This window comes from Tupaia chinensis, unplaced genomic scaffold (genome assembly GCF_000334495.1).
Source record: "Tupaia chinensis unplaced genomic scaffold, TupChi_1.0 Scaffold000348_1, whole genome shotgun sequence".
Taxonomy (NCBI): domain Eukaryota; kingdom Metazoa; phylum Chordata; class Mammalia; order Scandentia; family Tupaiidae; genus Tupaia; species Tupaia belangeri.
In genome coordinates, this window is record NW_006159842.1 from 698,592 (window position 1) to 704,395 (window position 5,804).

Below are 5,804 nucleotides of genomic sequence, written 5' to 3' on the forward strand. Positions count from 1 at the left end.
TTTAAGTTTTCAGGGAACCAGCAGTTAGCGTAATGGCTATGTCGCTGGACTCCCACGTAGTCAATCGCGGTTTGAGTCCCGGACCCGGTGGCTTAAAACTCACGCCGGGCGCATGTGCATACGTGCCCAAGATCCCGAGAGGAGAATGGAGGAGAAGGGATTGCGGTGTGACCATCCCCCCTGGGGGAATGATTTCTCGCTTTCTGTCTCTGTCTCTGTCTGTCTGGCGAGCACACGCGCCCTATAGCAAAAATCTCTCCAAAAGAAAAAAAGTTTTCAGAAGAACTCTTGGTTTTTGGCTGATTTGAGTGAAAGGCTGGAGTTGCCTTGGATTGTGATAGGGAGGCTTCTGATAGCGCAGATTCAGGGTGGAAGATCAAGAATTCTACTCTGGGGACCAGCAGATGGTGTAATGGTAATGTTGCTGAACTCCCATGTAGTTGACTGCGGTTCAAGTCCTGGACCCCATAGCCTAAACTCACGCTGGGTGCATGTGCTTGCGTGTCCAAGATCCTAAGCGGAGAATAGAGGAGAAGGGATTGTGGTCTGGCCATCCCCCCTGGGCAGTGATTTCTCACTTTCTGTCTCTCTGTCTCTATCTTTCCAGCCAGCACATGCGCCCTATAGCACTTAGATATCTAGAAAAATGTTGACTAGGCAGTTGGATACATGAGCCTGATGTTTTGGACTGCAGAAGGAAATTTTGAGTCTTTGTGTATGGGTGGGGTAGAAGGAGTGAACAGAGAAGGACCATGGGTGAGCCCTGGGGCATGTTGTGAAGAGATTGGAGAAAAGAGAGAGAATTTGCAAAACAGTGGATTTGATTATTCTAGGCAGTATGCAACCTTAATAAAACCCATGCTGTAGGCCACAAAGATATATCTAGATTATGCATAAAGTAGAAATCATAATTTAAAAAAGAAAAAAGAATCTAAAGTGTGTGTGGGACGTTTAGGGTGTCTTCAAAACCACGCGAAGCAAGCGAGTTGAGGGAGTCAGCTTGGCCAATGCTGTGGAGAAGTGGGTGATTGGATTTCATTGATGACCTTTGTGCATGGTATTGTCAGGGAAGGGGCTGAAATCCTAGCTAGAGGCAGTTTAAGAATGGAGGGAGGTAAATGAAGACCAAAGTGTGTTTTTGTTTGTTTGTTTGGTTTTTGGTTTGGTTTTGTTTACAAGGAATCTGCCCCGGTGGCCAGCCTCCAGAGTAGCCTGCTTCTACAGGCCCACACCCTCATCGGTGAGGAAGTCTTCTTTCAGAGATTTTTGCCACAGAGGGAAGAAAAAGTAGTAAATCGTACAAGTCATGACATATTTCTCTGTCTTTCTTTGCAAAAACGTGTTATGACTTTCCTGCGACCCGATAGTAGTGGCCTGGCACAGAAAGTGGCGGGAGATATATATATATATATATATTTTTTTTTTCTTTTCTTTTTTGTTTTCTTTGGCTCCCCGGGAGAATGGCCACGCTGCAATCCCCCTTCCACTCTCTCAGGATTTGGGGCACACATGCACACGTGCCTGGTGTGAGTCTGAAGCCACTGGGGCTGGGACTCGTTCCACAGTTGGCCATGTGGGAGTCCAGTGAAGTACCACTGTACAATCTGCTGGTGCCATCTTTTTTTTTTTTTTAAACTTTATTTTTTTATTTTTTTATTTTTAATTTGTTCAGAGAGGGATAGGGTGAGAGAGAGAAAGAGAGAGGGAAAGTGAGAAAGCAAGTCGCCAGGTCTGGGACTCAAACTGCAATTGGCCATGTGGGAGTCAAGTGCTGTTAACCACCATGCCACCTGCTGACCCTGCTGGTGCCATCTTTTGCCCACTTTTTTCCCCCTGCTTTATTATCTTGTTTTTCCTGCTTTATTATCTCTCTCTCTCTCTTTTTTTTTTTGCTTATTGTGATTTTTTTAAAGAATTATTTTATTTAACTTTATCTATTTGTTTATTGATTTATTTAAATTTGACCAGGGAGGGACAGAGTGAGAGAGAGGAAAAGTAAGAAAGCAAGCTGCCAGTTCTGGGACTTGAACCACAATGGCCATGTGGGAGTCCAGCACCCTTAACCACCACGCCCCCCGCCAACTTGCTTATGGTGATTTTACTCTGTAGAGCCTTTTCATTTTTATGTGTTATATGTATAAAATATGTAGACTAATTTGAGGATGATTGGCATCTTGGTTATGTGTGTTATGTCTGTTTACTCAAGTCATCTTTTATGTAATTGTCTTTTTTTGGTTTTAATTGCCAGAGGGTATTGTGCTTGCTGGAGAGAGATGAGGGAGTGATGGAAGGAAGGAGACAGGGGAAGTTCGTCCAGTAGGGCAGGTCAGGTGCAATCCCTTCTCCCCCATTGCTCCCATTGAGATTCGGGCAGTTCACGCTTATGCACCCCGTGTGTTTTCAGGCCACTGAGGCCAGGATTCAAACTATGGTTGACCACGTAGGATCCAGCTCCCTTAACCACTAGGCTAGGAGGACAGTCTTCTCCTTAAATTGTGATTATTTTTTTCCCATAAAGGTCTAATCCAGGGCCGGACCCACAACCTGGTGGTTAAGGCAGCTGGATCCCATGTGACCAACTGCACAGTTTGAGTCCTGGATCTGGCAGTTTGGGACACGCTGGGCCTGTGTGCATCTGTCCAAAATCCTGAAAAGAGGGAGAGAGGGAGAAAGGATTATGACGTGACCATTCTCCATGGGGTACTTTCTCCTTTCATATCTGTCTCTCTCCTACAAGTGCATACACCCGGTATGAAGAAATAAAAGTCCATTAGCCTGGGGCCTGCAGGTATCATGGTGGTTAAAGGCACTGGACTCCCACATGGTCGACTGTGGTTCGAGTCCTGGACCTGGTGACTTGCTTTCTCACTTGCTCTCGCTCTGTCCCTCTCCGGTCAAATTAAAATAAATAAAGTTATAAAAAAGAGAAAACAGTCCATTAGTCTATTCTTTCATGGCTTAATTCCTAGATACTTTATAATTCTGGTTGCTATTATAAACAGTGTCTTTTAGGGACCAACAAATGGCACAATGGTTACATCGATGGGCTCCCATATAGTCAATCACGGTTTGAATCTTGGATCTGGTGCCTTGAAACTCACCCCGGGCACGTGTGCGTGTGTGTCCAAAATCCCGAGAGGAGAATAGAGAAGGGATTGTGGTGTGGCCATGGCCCCTGCGCGGTGCCGGGCGGGGGGGATTTCTTGCTTTCTGTCTGTCTCTCCAGCAAGAGCACGAGCCCTATAGTAAAATATCTCTCTAAAAAATAAACAAATAAAATAAACAGTGCCTTTTATATTTTCCGGTTTTAATTCAGATATGGAGAAACAGTTTTTTTTTTTTTTAATTCTTTTTTTTTTTTGGAGAGGTTTTTGCGTGTGTTCACCAGACAGACAGAGAGAGACAGAGAGAAAGTGAGAAATCACCCGCCAGGGGGGATGGCCACGCCGCAATCCCTTCTCCTCCATTCTCCACTCGGGATCTTGGGCACGCACGCACACGCGCCGCGCCCGGCGTGAGTTTAAGCCACCGGGTCTGGGACTCGAACCATGATCGACCACATGGGAGTCCAGCGACATAGCCATTACGCTAACTGCTGGTGCCTTTCATGAGAAACAGTATTGATTAGTATATAATATCCAACAAACTTGCTGAACACATACTGGTTATAATAAGTTGTATATTGATTTTATATGGCTTTCTTTTCTTTTTATGTTTTTGCTAAAGAGCTCATGTGCTCACTAGAGACACAAAGAAGGATGGCCATACTTCAATCCCTTCTCTCTCATCTCAGGATTTTGGTCACACATGCCACACATCCAGTGTGTTTCAAGCTGCCAGGACCAGGACTCAAACCTCACAGTCAGCCATGTGGGATCCAGCCGCCTAGCCTTAACCACCAAATCACCAGCTGGCCCAGCTTTTTTTTTTTTTTTTTTTTTTTAATGTTGCCAGAAGGTATATGCACTAGCCAGGAGAGACAGATGGAGAGTGAGAAATCCACCCCCCCATAGGGAGGGGTGGGCTGCAATTCTTTCTCCATCTCTTCCTCTTTTGGGACTTTGGACTCACATGTAAACACACACACACACACGCAATTGGCATGTTTTTCTTTCTTTTTTTTTTAAGAATTATTTTATTGAACTTTATTTATTTATCTTTTAATTTGACCAGAGAGCAACAGAGAGTGAGAGAGAGAGAGAGACAGGGGAAATGAGAAAGCAAGCTGCCAGATCTCAGACTCAAACTATGGTTGGCCATGTGGGAGTCCAATGCCCTTAACCACCATGCCATCTGCCAACCCCCACCTTTTTTAAAAAAGAATTATTTATTTAGTTAATGCCATTTGTTATCTTTCTTTTGTTTAGAGATTTTTTCTTTTTTTTTTTTTTGCTATAGAGTGCACGTGGGCACCTGAGAAACAAGAGACAGAAAGTGAGAGAGACAGTGTGATTACACCCCTCTTGGGTGGGAGGATGGCTGCATCCCTTCTCCTCCATTCTCCTCATGGGATTTTGGGTGCACACACACCTGGCGTGAGCTTCAAGCCACTAGGTCCGGTACTTGAACTATAGTGGCCATTTGGGAGTCCAGCAATACAACCACTATGCTATCTGCTGGTTCCATGTTATTATTTTTTAAATTTGACGATACAGAGACAGGGAAGCCAGAAAACAAGCCTCCAGGTCCTGGACTCAAACTGATTTGACTGTATGACAATCCAGTGCCTTTACCCACCATGCCACCTGCCAGCCCCAAACCAGCATGTTTTTCAAGCTGCCAGGGTCGGGGACTTGAACTGCACTGTTGGCCAGGTGCGATCTAACTCACTTAGCCACCAAGCCACAGACTGGCCTGATTTTATATGGTTTACCATGTTAATCACGTTTTTTTTGTCTGCAAACGGTAATTTTGCCATATTCTTTCTAACTTTGTCTTTTGTTACCCCTCCCCCCCAGTACCGTGGTGGTCTTTAGCATGGTGCTGGGCATCCTTCTGCTCCCTGAATTGCTCATCACTTCCCACCTGGACCCCTCTGTGGCATGGCCATACTCCTGGGCAGAGTATGGGACAGACATAGTTTCTGCCCTCAACAGCCAGTTGGCCAATGTGCCCTTTGCTGAGGCTGGATAGAGTGGCGGAGCATGGAGCTGGAAGCCAGGCTTCGAATGCTCCAAGTGCCTGCTGGCTACGTGGTGAGGACCTCCAGTGAGGCTAGCAGATTGGCTGGAGCTGGGGTAAAGAGCTGAGCGTCCTCAGGCCAGCCAGGTGGTGCGGTGATTAAGGCAGCTGCATCCCGTGGGGCCGACTGCGTGGTTTGAGTCTCGGACCCAGCAGCTTGAAAGACACGCCAGGTGCATGTGCGTGCGTGCCCAAAGTCTAGAGAGGAGAATGGAGGAAAAGGGATTGAGGTGTGGCCATCCTCCCCAGGGTTGTTTTCTCACTTTCTTTCTCTCTTCCTCTGTCTGTCTGGCAAACACACATGCCCTATAGCAAATTAAAAAAAATTTTTTTTAGAGTCCTCAGTTTTTAGATGGCTACTGAAACCATAGGCCTGAGATCACTTGGACCATGTGTGCAGAGTGAGAAGACCACATGGGAAATGAGACGGAGAGGGCAAAGGGTCATTACCCCCTGGCTGGGCCCACCCCCTCCTCCCAGAGAAGCTTCAAGGCCACAGTGGAAATCCTCGGACATTTTGATTCTCTTTTTCTGTGTGTGTATTTTTGGGAGAGATTTTCGCTATAGGGTGCATGCGCTCACCAGAGACATTAGAGACAGAAAGCAAGAAATCACCCCCCAGC

At 46.1% G+C, this 5,804-nt stretch overlaps 1 protein-coding gene across 1 annotated transcript in view; it reads left to right on the plus strand.

Annotated features, from left to right (window-relative positions):
• Positions 1–5,804, plus strand: part of FOXR1 (forkhead box R1) — an 11,520-nt gene that overhangs the window by 2,487 nt on the left and 3,229 nt on the right. The gene's annotated exons all lie outside the window — the stretch shown is intronic.